Genomic DNA, 13,181 nt, shown 5'->3' with positions numbered 1-13,181 from the left:
GGCTGATTGATGCAGGGGGTTTTTATCTGGTGACTAGCTTCAGGTGCTTTTAATTAATCTATAGAAACCTTTCTTCCCTCTACAGGGAATAAGGCTTCTCTTCATCCTGGGACTTACATATCTCTCCTAGATCACTCTCCTGCTGCCTTCTGGCCATGCTGTATCACACCAAACATTGCATTTCAATGGGAAATTCAACTTCCTGTATAGGAACAGAACAGACTCCTGAAACTCTTACCACAAAAGTGGTCCATAGGCATGCAAATAGTCCCATTGTCTTCAATGGGATTGATCAAATGATTAAAGGTTTACAGTATTAGGTTCCAAGTTTGTAAATTGTTCTAGATGAAACTGACAATGCCTGAGCTGTCAGATCAGAAGGAGTATCATTCAAAGGTGGGCAGATGTGTGATAAGTCTTAGCTCTGTTGCTAAGATGAGGAATATATTTTCAGCAAAGTTCTTGGCAGATTCCTGAGGCAGCTGGTTTAAGGTTGTCAGTGTCCAGCATTATAATCTTCACTTATAGTTCTCTCACCCACAGAGATGAAAAATGAGGCATTTGTTTTCTTTGTTTTGGTGCTCCAGTTCCAGTTAGCAAAATGCATGTTAGACTAGTTTGGCTGCAAAAAAAAATTCTACGTATATTGGGGACAACACCTGATACCTGTCTGGCTGCAGAACTAGGCTGACATCAGAATCCAAACATCCTCTGGTCAGTGCAAGCAGAGGCTTTCCTCTAATGATTTGGACTTGATGTAATACAGTATGGATGTCATGGATAATTTAGACTAATGGGGAGAAACAGAATAAAAAACACTGTTTAAACATCTTCCACCACCACCCACCCCTCCCCTCTTGAGGACTCCTGACCAATTTAACAGCACAATACATATGCTAACAAACTTAAACAAAGCCTTTGTTTGTTTGTTAGCATATGCATTGTGCTGTTAAAGCCATATAAAGAATGAATGCCCTCCCTAGCCAAGCCACACACACACACATGCTCCCGAAGGGGATGGGGGCTAGCCCCAAGTCTTTCCGGTACCCTGTACCCGCTAAAAATCTCTTGCCGGTACTGCATACTGGAGAGTACCACCCTACTTGCACTACTACCAGTTTGGCACCCATCACAAGCACTACATTAAATGTTAGTGCATATGAAATGCTCCAGTTCTAGTTTGATAGTGTTTAACTCCCATGCTGCACTTGCTTTGCACAGATATACAAGTTTACACACAGTAATAAAGAATCAGGCCCCTAGTCCTGTTTATGTTGAAGTCAATAGCAAACTCCTCATTGACTTTGATATGAGCAGGATTGGAACCTTAGTAAGAACCTGCAGTTTCCTCTAAAATTAATGAAAGTTGGAGGTGCTGAGCCAGTTAGAATTTGGCCCTTTGAATGTGGCTTCTGTTCTCTACTAACCACATAACCTGTCGCTTGCTACCATTTAATCAAAAAGTGTAGAACTGTTAATTCCTCTGAGGCAAACCATACAATATTATTAAAAATGCTCTGCACCTGGTTAGCAGCACCTCACGAGCTGTTCCTGCATAGATTGCTCTCTCTTTTTCAGGCATAATGACCTTGAAACAATTTATGCAGAATGCTGAAAAATGACCAAGAGCAACATTTTAATAACTTCCATAACACATTACATTACAGGGAAAAAGCGACTTTATTGTGTTGAGCAGCTGATATACATTCCAAAAGGATTTACTGAAGAACAGTTGCTTCTGGCTTTAAGATGAATCATAATTGATCCCACCAGGATAACTCAACCAATCTCTGAGCAAAATATAATTATGGTAAGTATTTTGGAAAATGTAATTATTTTTGCTCTTGGGATCCAAGGCCTTTAGAAGTGATCAGCTTCCTACCAGATCTATTTGGACCAATTCTGTGATTGTAAAAGGACAAATATTTAACTCTCTTCACAAAACAGGCTCAGTTTATGTCCCATTTAAAAAACCCACCAAAAGATAAGTTCTGCCCTTGATTACATGCATGTACGGGCCAAAACCTGATCCTACAAGAGTCAATACCCATCCCATCACTCCATGTTATGAAAGCAAAATGTTTCCAGACCTTGCTCCCATCTAGCCATAGAGAAAGAGAGGATGGGTGAGATCTCATGAAATCTGGTTGGAACCCCCTGGAGGTTGTGACCTCCAGGTTGCCAACCCCTGGACTAGACTTTTTAAAGTGTAGTTGTGCTCTGAAAAGTGACTACAAAATGGTGTCTGGTTCCATATTCACAGGCTTTCTTATCAACTTCGTTTGGCTTGCAAGTAAAAAACGTGAGCCCTATAAACAACCTTAAATCTGAAAGTCAAGCTGAAAAGTTTTTTTTTCATGCATCATTTCCAGTAATAATTCGGGTCAAACTATGCCATCAGCTATAACTGAGCAATCCCAGTCGCCTTCAGGAGGACTATAGGATTTCAACAGGTGTAACTGAGTGCATAATTTGAAGACAATGGAGTTGCACAGTTGACTAACTGCAGTCCTCTTTCCTTGCAAATATGTGATATACACTTCTCCATTACCTTTATTTTTACTCTACAAGATGCTCTTTTCTTTATTATCCATCTTTTTTTCTTTTTCACCCTTTATGAGGGTTTTGAACTGTTGTCTGGGGCTTTTTATTTACACTGAAGTGGAGTTGCTGCTTAGATGAATAAATGTGTGGGCACAAGATTAAATATTGATTAATTGTTAGGGAGCCTGGATTCAAAGTAAATAGCCATTCAAAGGTCTGGCATGCACGAGGAGGAGAAATGTCAGAAAGGGTTTTAGTGAAGTGCTAGTGTCCATTTGTTTATACACTGCTGTTAGTTCAAAAGAAAGACTTGCCATATACTACTACATAGTATTTCATAATAATACTTAGCACTTTATATAGCATCTTTCAGCTACAGATCACACCATTCTTTATGAAGGCGGGGAACTGAAGCCCAGAGACTGGCTTGCCCAAGTCATTGGCAGAGATGCAAATAGCACCCAGCTCTCCTGTCTCCAAATCAGTGCTTCTTTCCCCTGGATCACACTGTGTCACTCTGGCAATGTAGAAATGGCTCTGACCAGAAGCCCTACCCTAGGACACACCTGTACTTTGGGGGTGTTCAAAAATCCAAACCCAAATTCAGATTTCACACAATGTTCATTTCTTTGTATTGTGTTAAATAGAAATCCAGATCCCAGAATCTGTGAACTTTGGGTTGTTCAAAATGCAGATGTGTGTCCAAATTTGGAGGCTCTGGATTATCTCTAATGATATTATACAGCAGTATCATCCTGGAGACAGCTCCTCACCTGATGCAATTGTCCTAGTTCTGTGGAAGTCAGTTGAACTACAACAGTTTTCACCAGAAGAGGATCTCCACCCAGGAGCCTTAAAATTCCACTTGTGGTGCAGAAATGCAGTGTTTACGAAGGACAGGAAATGTCGTGCAGGGTCAGGCCCTAGATTGGTGGATCAGTAATTTCAAGAAGAAAAAGCTCTTCTCAGATACTCATCTGTAATGCTAGCCTTGTCTACCTGCCAAGGTGATAGCTACAGGGCCAGAGGCTGATCTCAGTTTCATCAGAGTGAATTCAGAGGAACTCCACTGACTACAGTGGAATTGTTTCAGATTTACACAGCATTGTCCTATTCCTACCCACAGGCATAGGTAAGATTAGGATCAGGACTGCTCTGTTTATGCTTATCTTTGATCTGTGTTCAATTCTTGGGTTTGCTAGATCTCTGTCCATGGTGTAGGTAGGTCAAGCAAAGCTAGATTTAATAAATAGATACCAGCAATTCTTTAAGCAGGCAGCAAAATCAAGGACACCATTCTGCTTGCAAACCTGTCAACAAAATCTATTTTTCCTTCATAATAAAACTGAGGAAGTAATTTTCATCCCGGATTACACTGCATCCTTTGGAAAATGACATTGAAAGTGCTTCTTCTGAGAGCTTGTCCTCCAGCCAGAAGCACCCAAAATTCCAATGGCAATAGAAAGGTTGGTGTTTTGTGTAGTAGCAACACATGAAAAGAGGATAAAATATTTTAATCCTGCAATACAAATGCATAATCTTTATTGTGATTACCACCTTTCTGCTGAATTCAAAGATGGGCTCTCTATCTATCTCAGAGTTTTGTACTGACACCTATTGTAGTATCTGGGCACTTTCCATGTAAAATAGATTGGCAATAGGTAAGCCCCTAATGGACTTCATAGAGTCTCTCTTCTCTATTATTGGGGTACAGAAAGGTCTGCATGGGGTAGGGTATTTTTGGAAGGAGGAGGGTAGAGGGATCAGAGGCTGAAGTTGTGAAAATCATATTTATTTCTGGTGGAAAAACTTAATCTAATCGAAGGGTGCATGGTCATCATCTGAACGGTACAAACACAACATGTCTGGACATTGTGGAGACTTTGAATACTTCTGTGACTGTATAGGGAGGGTCGAAATTATAATGAATACATTTTTCAAACTAGAGCCCCTCGAGTTAGGCACTATTTATTGAGGTACCTAAGGGTGGGTTTTAGATGCCTAACTTCATGTTTTTGGTGTATATTCTTGTTCTTCATATTGAAAGTGGTGGCTCAGTGGCAACAAGCATGGTCGTGAAGAGGATAAGCAATACTGCAGAGGCAAAGGCTGTAGAGATTTCTGCTTTTTAGTACTTCTTCAACGCTTAGCCAGACAGTCAGCCATAGCAATTTTTCGCCATTTGGTCCATTTCTATGCAATCGCAAAGGCTTGATGGCCTGAGACTCCAACATCAGAACAGACTTGATGAACCCGTGTAATAGAGGGTCTGCCTCTGGGCCGCCTCCACCCCTCGGTTGGTGGAAATTTATCCCGGATATTACAAGCCACCTGGAAAACTAGTACTAGTACTGAGTAGTGAGTTACCAGATGTCGGTGTGTTTGCTTCTGTGAGGTTGGAAGGAATAGAACCGCAAGAATTTACTGTTCTCAAAGGTAGCACATTTGATAGCCTGTGAGACTTTGTATACAAATACAGTAGCAGGGAACATTACAGTTGATTGATGTGGCCAGATGTCTACCCCCACACAGATGGTGAAAGAGTTAATGTAGGTCTGAAAGGCCAAATAATCCACCTGGTGTCACCTGGAGAGAGGGCCAGGGATAATTAAAGATGAAAACCAGGTGGGTAGGAGCTGTCTACTGTTACAAAGAGAGGAAGCCTGGAGCAGAAGGGGGCTGTAGGAAGAGAGGTAAGAACTCTGCAGTCATTCTCTTGGCACTAAAGAGGGAGAGTAAAAGAAAGGCTGTGGGGAACACAAAGGCTCCTCCAGGGTGAGGTGGAAGCTGGGGGAGGGAAAATACATGGAAGACACAGGGTTGGACCAAGCTCCTGAGTCTGACCCTGACACAAGGACAGGAACTGAACCTCTGGGGAAAAGCCCTGGGAGGTGCTGCTTGGTACAAACAGCTAAGGGAGGGGCTGAGGGAAAATCCTGAAGCAAGGCTAATGGTAGGATGGAGTCCAGGGAGGCAGTGGCAAGATATCTGATGGAGCAGATCTTGGCTGCTCATCCTACGGTCCCTGGACTAGAATCCAGTATAGAGTGTGGGCCTGGGTTCCCCTACCAGGCACAAGGAAGGAGGTGTGAAGGCCCCTGGACAGAGGAGAAGGATGATTTTAAACCCTGAGAGAAGGGTGTAAGGATCACTGGCCCAGAGTTAGGGGCCTGAGAGCAGACCAAGGTCTTAGAATTATTTGTTGGACTTTTGTTCAATGGCCTTGATGTTAACTTGGAAGGGGTGGGCCTAAAATGTGGCCTGGCTGGAGGGCCCTGTCGTGAGAAGATGCAGACCACCATAGGCCTGGAGTGACCATCAACTGGGAAGCTAGAGAAGGAGAGCCTGCTACATCACACCCAGCCACAAGAGGATGCACCAGTGGTTAGCTGATCCTTCTACAGTTGGTTACTCCATGATGTGATAGTGTATACAAACCCCACACTGGGCCTGGAGGGGTTAAAAGATAATACTAGGCTCAGGTAACCCTGCCCAGGCAAGCATGCAAGGGTGGTGGACAGGCTGCAGTAGAAAGGAGTCCTTCTCCAGGAAGCCAGACAGAAAGTTGTGCTTGAGAAGGGACCACAGAGTGAGTAAGACCCATAGGTTGTGCCTTCTCCAACCACCACTCCCTTTGAGAACCAGCAGGTCCCGCAAGGCCCTGTTCTTTTGGACTATCTTGAGTGTGAGACTGTGTGTTTTGACTAGAGGGGCCATGCCCTGAACTGAAGGGACCTATTGGTAGGCAGTAGTCCAGGGAGGCAAACTTGGACTTACTTCAGGAAGGACCTTGCCAGCATTGCTTCACATAGGGTCCTGGGCTGGCATCTGTTGGAGAGGGAGGGCCCAGATCTCCCCTACCACACCAACTTAAGGGCTGAGGCCCAGATGCAGGAGGGAATCCAAAAATCCCCATCTTAGGGTCAGGAACAGATACTGTTACCACCCTGACAGAAAGAAAAGGGGGCTGGATGTAGGGTGCTCTAATCACTAAGTCACCCGGATGTCTGAGCCCCCTATCACGTATGGCTGCTACTGTTTGTTTCCTTGCAATCAACTGGCATTTTTGTGCTCTGAGAGATTTGCGTTTCTGATGATCAGCTTGCTAATACTCACTGTCTAACTGCCTATGTTCCCCTTTGGCAGGAAGCATGAAAACCACAGCAGATGAGAGCAGAGAGGTTACTTATCCACTTCTATAAATTCAGGCAGCACTATGCTATGTCATTGCTTCACATTTAGCATGCAGATGTCTCTGAAGAGCTTGATCAGCAAAGATTTGAAATCATCAAAACATAACTCAGGGTAGGAATTTAGTCCATTTTTTGTCTCCAAGTTACACAGATATAAGTCTGTGAGTGGTGAGTAATGGGCATATTTCCATTAATGTGTGATAGCCACAAAGAGCCTGGATACGGCTGGCCTTGTGAGCACTCCTCCTGGTGTCCCTGTGCTGGAATCAGGCACTGGTTCCCATTCGCATCCTCTTGGGTGCCAAGTACCCAGAAAGAAGCAGGGAAAGCAGGCTAACACCTCTCCCTGCTGAGATAATACACACTGCCTCTGTTTGAAGAGTGGTGGAGCTGCCACTGCTGCGTGCACTCTGAGAGCTCCCAGGAGGCATTCTGGCTGATTTAGCCAAAATGCCTCCTGGGAGCTCCTAATGCAGTGAAGCTCAAATGCTACTATAAAACTCTCATTGAGTCTAATGGGAACAGAGTTAGGCCAACACTGATTGCTGTCTAAAATCCCACCCTCCCTGTGGCACATAATGTGGCTTTATTAATTAACCCATTGGTGCCTAGCCTCTCCTAGATCTACAGCCTGCAGAAATTGGCATTTCCAGCAATAGCTTTACAGTACTGGCAAATCAGCAATTGTAGAAAGACGGTGAGGCGCTCAGCAAATGTATCACTTCCACCTTTTCAGGGAAGTACAGTCTGGGGTTGCGCTATAAGAAAAGCTGAATGAAACATCTATTGCTGGTCTCTTCCTGTGACGGTTTTGTGGCAAGCTTGAAGCAGTGCAAGCTCTTGTGTTAAGCAGTTGTAAGAACTCTTGCAACATGGGTACATGTACACTACGGTAAAAGAGTCACGGCACAGCTGGGTCCCAGAGTCTGGGCTCCAGCTCAAGCCCCAGCGTCTACACCACCATTTTATAGCCCCGCGAGCCCATGTCCGCTAACTTAGGCCAGCCGTGGGTGTTTTATTGCAGCATCAGACTGCCATCAGATTTTATAATGCACCAGGTCTTTCATGTGTCAAGCTTCTCATGCAACTCTAGGTATGAGTTCTTCCAGCAATCCAGCATGGTCCAAATACTACATCTTCTTTTCATCTTATCTAGGGTTAGTAATGCTAGGGGAATGCTTCAGAGCGAGAAACCCAACCCGCTTAATCTGACTGACAATCTGGGATGAATAAAAGCGGGGATTTATGGGCCCAATCCTGTATGCGTACACTGAAGGTGCTGGGTGTTTTGCTCTTATCTTCAGTAAAGGAGTATGATGGGGCTGAGCTGTGAGATTCATGTGTTTTGATAGACAAGCGGGTCATGAATCCATAAGGGCACAACCTGAAACATCGCAGTGACCCCACTGTTGCTTCTTGCCCTTCACTATTAAAGTTAACTCCTATCAGCAAACTGGCCAAGGACTTTAAATGCAGCTGAGGTGAATGGAGATTGGTGCCTGCTGAACCTCTGGAATATTTATTCAGACATTACATCAGGTTACAGCTGACAATCCTCAGCCTAGGTGATAACTGATCAAGAACTCCAGAAGTGATTGTGTCACAAAGTGCAGCTTGTAGTAAAGAGGGATGCTCCAGCACAGAGGTAGCACACCTGCTCCAACAGCCCTTTGTGAGCTGCAGCTTACTCCTCACCGTGTGGCTGGTCAGCTCTGCTGGCTGCTGCATGTGGGGAGCCATGGCCACACCTGCCCCCTGGGTTGCAGCTGCACATGGGAGGAGTACGGAGGGAGACTCTGGGCACAGGGATTGGAATTTTGGCCTTTATAGTGACTGTGTAAAGGGACATGGGGGGGGTGGCGGGCGGGGGTGAGGGGTAGGCTCTGTATGCTCTCTCCATTGCACATTTGCATCACGTCTGGCAAAGAGGGCCAAAGTCACGCAGTGACTTTGGTGGAGTTGCAGCAGGGATGGATATAACCCAGAATATTTATGATCAGATTGTGCCATGAAGGCACAGTACTGACTAGGGGGCAAGGTGGAGCTGCAGTGCTCCAGGGGTGCTCAAGAAAGCCTAGTGTCTCATGAAGCACAGTGCTTCACAGCAGCCACTGTGCCATGGCCACCATTATGAGGGAAACCCCCCGTTGGCAACCATTGGATCTTCTGTGCAGTGTGGTAGAAGGGCACGACACCATGGTTCTGTATCTTCCCCTGTTGGAGACATTAGTACCTCCAAGGTGCTGTCTCAGAGCAGCTCTCACAGTGAGGAGAGTGCAAGGGTTGCACTCATGTATCTGGTCAGCCCTGCTTAAAGGGTGGAGAGAGCGGTGCCACCCAAAGAGGGGGGCGAAGTCAATAAGTTGGGGCCAGCAGGTTGGGGTGAAGAATAGTAAAGCAGGCATGGTGGAATGATGAGGGAGAGTGAGGAGAGGAGTTACTCAAAATGGTCATCTGGGAGGAAAGGGGAAGGACAGGAGCAGCTGCCAGGGAGCTGGGAGCGATAATTTGCGTAGAACTGGTTGACACTTTCCATTACATTTTTTAACAGAAAATGCTCCTTTGACTAAAATGAAATTTTTTGTTTTGAAATAAAAAAGAAAAAATTTTGGTTGAACTTTTTGTTTTTCGATAATTTTCAAACTGAACATTTGCATTCATTTCAGTGGGGGGAAAACCACTTTCTCTTCTTCCCAAACTCCATTTCCCTGCCTTCTTTTCTCTGATGGAAAAAAGCGAGAGAAAATGTGTCTTCCCTCCATTCTGTTAACCAACTCTAATACTGGGAAAGAGACACTGCATAGGTTGGCAGGAGGATGGGTTCCATCTTACATTTCTGCTTAGGTGCCCCTCCAAATATCATTAAGCCCCTGGCTCTGGGATAGTATTACACTGTGAGAGTGATCCAATGACACCATTCATTCCACTCTTGGTTGATGCAGGATAGGCAGATGGAGTCATAGCATAGATATTCCATCCAGCGTGCTGTATTCATACCAGTCCTTAGATACAATGTAGGAATGATGGCGCAGTGCCACAATACTAGCTGGAGACCAGGTGAATGGAAAGCCATGAAGCTGTCTGATGACACACCAGAATGCAGATTTGTGTGTGCTTGTTTAGCAACCTGTGTATTCTTAATAATTTATCCAGCTGACAGGTTCTCAGTGCTGAGGTCATAGTCCCTGCTGGTCAACAGAACATAGGGGTGTTTCTGAGATCTGTGAAACATAAATAAACCACACATTAGAATTCCCAGTGCATTTCACTGAGCTGCCAGATGATAAATATTTGATCAGTCATAGATCAATAAAGCACATATCCCACCTGCTGAGGTCTTTTTTTAGGAACACAGCCTTGAGTATTAAGACCACTGCAGTGCAACTCTTTTTAAGTGTGTAGCAGCATGAGACCCTAGTTATGGTTGCAATCTTTCTTGCAGCCTCTTGTAACCTCATTAGAATTTGATTATTACTCTCTATTTTATGAGGCCTCTTTTTAGCAGCCACAGTGTTTGGAGACGTTGCCACTGCACTGCTGATCTCAGTATTATGAATGTCAGATGCTACCAATGCTACCAGGAGCTTTTCCATTTGAAAGGTGAACTGCAAGGCTGAAAAAAGAAACCCAAGTGTGCCCTTTATTGCTTCTCTATGATGCATAAAGACAGCCTCAGTGTATCCTTTTGCTTGTTTTTTAACAGAAATATCAAGCCTTGATTTCCCATTTTTTTGCTTGCAGGTACTCTGGAGGATAATAGAACTAATTGGACAAAGACATCACAATAGACAGAAGCACTCCAGAAAGCTTGGTTCTGTGGCTAGGTCACTGGAATGGGCATCAGGAGATGTGCATTCTATTCTGGTCACTGCTATGATCTTGTGCAAGTCACTTCATTTCTGTGTGTCTCTGTTCTCCCTCTTATCTGCCTCTGTTTAGATTCTAAGCTCTTTGGGGCAAAGACTGTCTCTTACCCTGTGTTGTACAGCTCCTGGCACGATAGAGCCTGAAGCTCAGTTAGAGCATCTAAGCACTATTGTTATAGTACTATTTGCCCTTCTGCTGCGTGGTAGCAGATGTCAGGTTTTGTCGTCAGCTTTCTGTTGGAGGAAAAAACCCTGGACAAGGAGTCTGGGTATACTCTGTACAGTTTGTTTTCTTTACACGTATATACATAAGTCCTGGAACTGAGGTGGCCACAAATGGCCCACAGGTCTTCTTGAAGGGATCTCAGCCCAAACACCAATGTCTGGATCCCAGGATGCAACTCTGCCACAGTAATTGACAGCAAACTCTCCTGCTTGGCACGGAGCCCTTTAAAAATACTACATCAGAAAACCAACAAAAGGACAGCATTTTTTTCCAAGACCAAATACTTGCTTGCATGTTAAGAAAATGCTCAGAATGAGTAAGTCTAGGGGTAACAGCACCATCTAATGACCATAACAATAACAAAAGCATGTTGCAGTTTTCCCTGTCCAAAATAAAGGGATATTCAATCAGTCTCTGTTTAAAATTTTCATTGTTGTTGAGTCAAACAATATAACAAGAACACAGGTTTAACTCTGGTTTGCTTCAATATTCCTTCTTCTTTCAGCTAAGAGTTTGGAAATCTGCCACTAGAGTTTCAACCTACTGTGATGTCCCTCTAGGTCTCCACTCCTCCCAAGTATCCTCCAGCAAAACCAAGTCAGTGAAAACTTGATATTCCTGATATTTCTATGGGGAAGGAAACTTTTTGATTAAAGGACATCTCTATGTATCTAACGGGCACAAGAAGGACTTACTTCCCCTTTTCAGGGTTCAGAGTAGCAGCCGTGTTAGTCTGTATTCGCAAAAAGAAAAGGAGTACTTGTGGCACCTTAGAGACTAACAAATTTATTAGAGCATAAGCTTTCGTGAGCTACAGATGAAGTGAGCTGTAGCTCACAAAAGCTTATGCTCTAATAAATTTGTTAGTCTCTAAGGTGCCACAAGTACTCCTTTTCTTTTTCCCCTTTTCAGGTCACCTTTGACACTTGGTGATGTCTGAGGCCCATGTTACCTTTAGTTAGGGATCAGGGGCCCAATATGACTATAAATATGTCCAAGGGAAAGAGATGAGCCAACAATGGGAATCACAACCTGCACATGCTCATCCCATCAATTCCATGTTGAAATGAACAGTGGGCACGGTTACAGCAAGAGTGACTACCTAAGGTACTTGCATAGTCCCTTTTCTATCGTATCTGAACACTGTGCAACCTTTACTGTATTTATCCTTACAACACCCCTGGGAAATAGGGAAGTGTTATTATCCCCTTTGGGAATGCTGAGGGAGAGAGAGACTAATGGCTCGCCTCAGATGACACAGGAAGTCTGGCAGATAGGGACCTGAACCAATTCTTCCAGGTCCTAAGCTAGTGCCTTAACCACTTTCTTCCTTTTTGAAAAAAGAAAAGGAGTACTTGTGGCACCTTAGAGACTAACAAATTTATTAGAGCATAAGCTTTCGTGAGCTACAGCTCACTTCATCGGATGCATTTGGTGGAAAAAACAGAGGAGAGATTTATATACACACACAGAGAGAACATGAAACAATGGGTTTATCATACACACTGTAAGGAGAGTGATCACTTAAGATAAGCCATCACCAGCAGCAGGGGGGGGAAAGGAGGAAAACCTTTCATGGTGACAAGCAGGTAGGCTAATTCCAGCAGTTAACAAGAATATCAGAGGAACAGTGGGGGGTGGGGTGGGAGGGAGAAATACCATGGGGAAATAGTTTTACTTTGTGTAATGACTCATCCATTCCCAGTCTCTATTCAAGCCTAAATTAATTGTATCCAGTTTGCAAATTAATTCCAATTCAGCAGTCTCTCGTTGGAGTCTGTTTTTGAAGCTTTTTTGTTGAAGTATAGCCACTCTTAGGTCTGTGATCGAGTGACCAGGGAGATTGAAGTGTTCTCCAACTGGTTTTTGAATGTTATAATTCTTGACGTCTGATTTGTGTCCATTCATTCTTTTACGTAGAGACTGTCCAGTTTGGCCAATGTACATGGCAGAGGGGCATTGCTGGCACATGATGGCATATATCACATTGGTAGATGCGCAGGTGAACGAGCCTCTGATAGTGTGGCTGATGTGATTAGGCCCTATGATGGTATCCCCTGAATAGATATGTGGACAGAGTTGGCAACGGGCTTTGTTGCAAGGATAGGTTCCTGGGTTAGTGGTTCTGTTGTGTGGTGTGTGGTTGCTGGTGAGTATTTGCTTCAGATTGGGGGGCTGTCTGTAAGCAAGGACTGGTCTGTCTCCCAAGATCTGAGAGAGCGATGGCTCGTCCTTCAGGATAGGTTGTAGATCCTTGATGATGCGTTGGAGAGGTTTTAGTTGGGGGCTGAAGGTGATGGCTAGTGGCGTTCTGTTGTTTTCTTTGTTGGGCCTGTCCTGTAGTAGGTGACT

At 44.3% G+C, this 13,181-nt stretch overlaps 1 long non-coding RNA gene across 1 annotated transcript; it reads left to right on the top strand.

Annotated features, from left to right (window-relative positions):
- The first annotated feature begins 1,675 nt into the window (after window positions 1-1,675).
- LOC122458552 lies at window positions 1,676-11,054 on the top strand. The gene is made up of 2 exons (XR_006278597.1): window positions 1,676-1,810; window positions 10,479-11,054. It is a non-coding gene; the product is annotated as an uncharacterized LOC122458552 (long non-coding RNA).
- The last annotated feature ends 2,127 nt before the right edge of the window (window positions 11,055-13,181 follow it).

The sequence above is a fragment of the Dermochelys coriacea genome, chromosome 2, assembly GCF_009764565.3.
Source record: "Dermochelys coriacea isolate rDerCor1 chromosome 2, rDerCor1.pri.v4, whole genome shotgun sequence".
NCBI classification, from domain to species: Eukaryota; Metazoa; Chordata; order Testudines; family Dermochelyidae; genus Dermochelys; species Dermochelys coriacea.
This window is presented reverse-complemented; position numbering and strand designations above follow the sequence as displayed.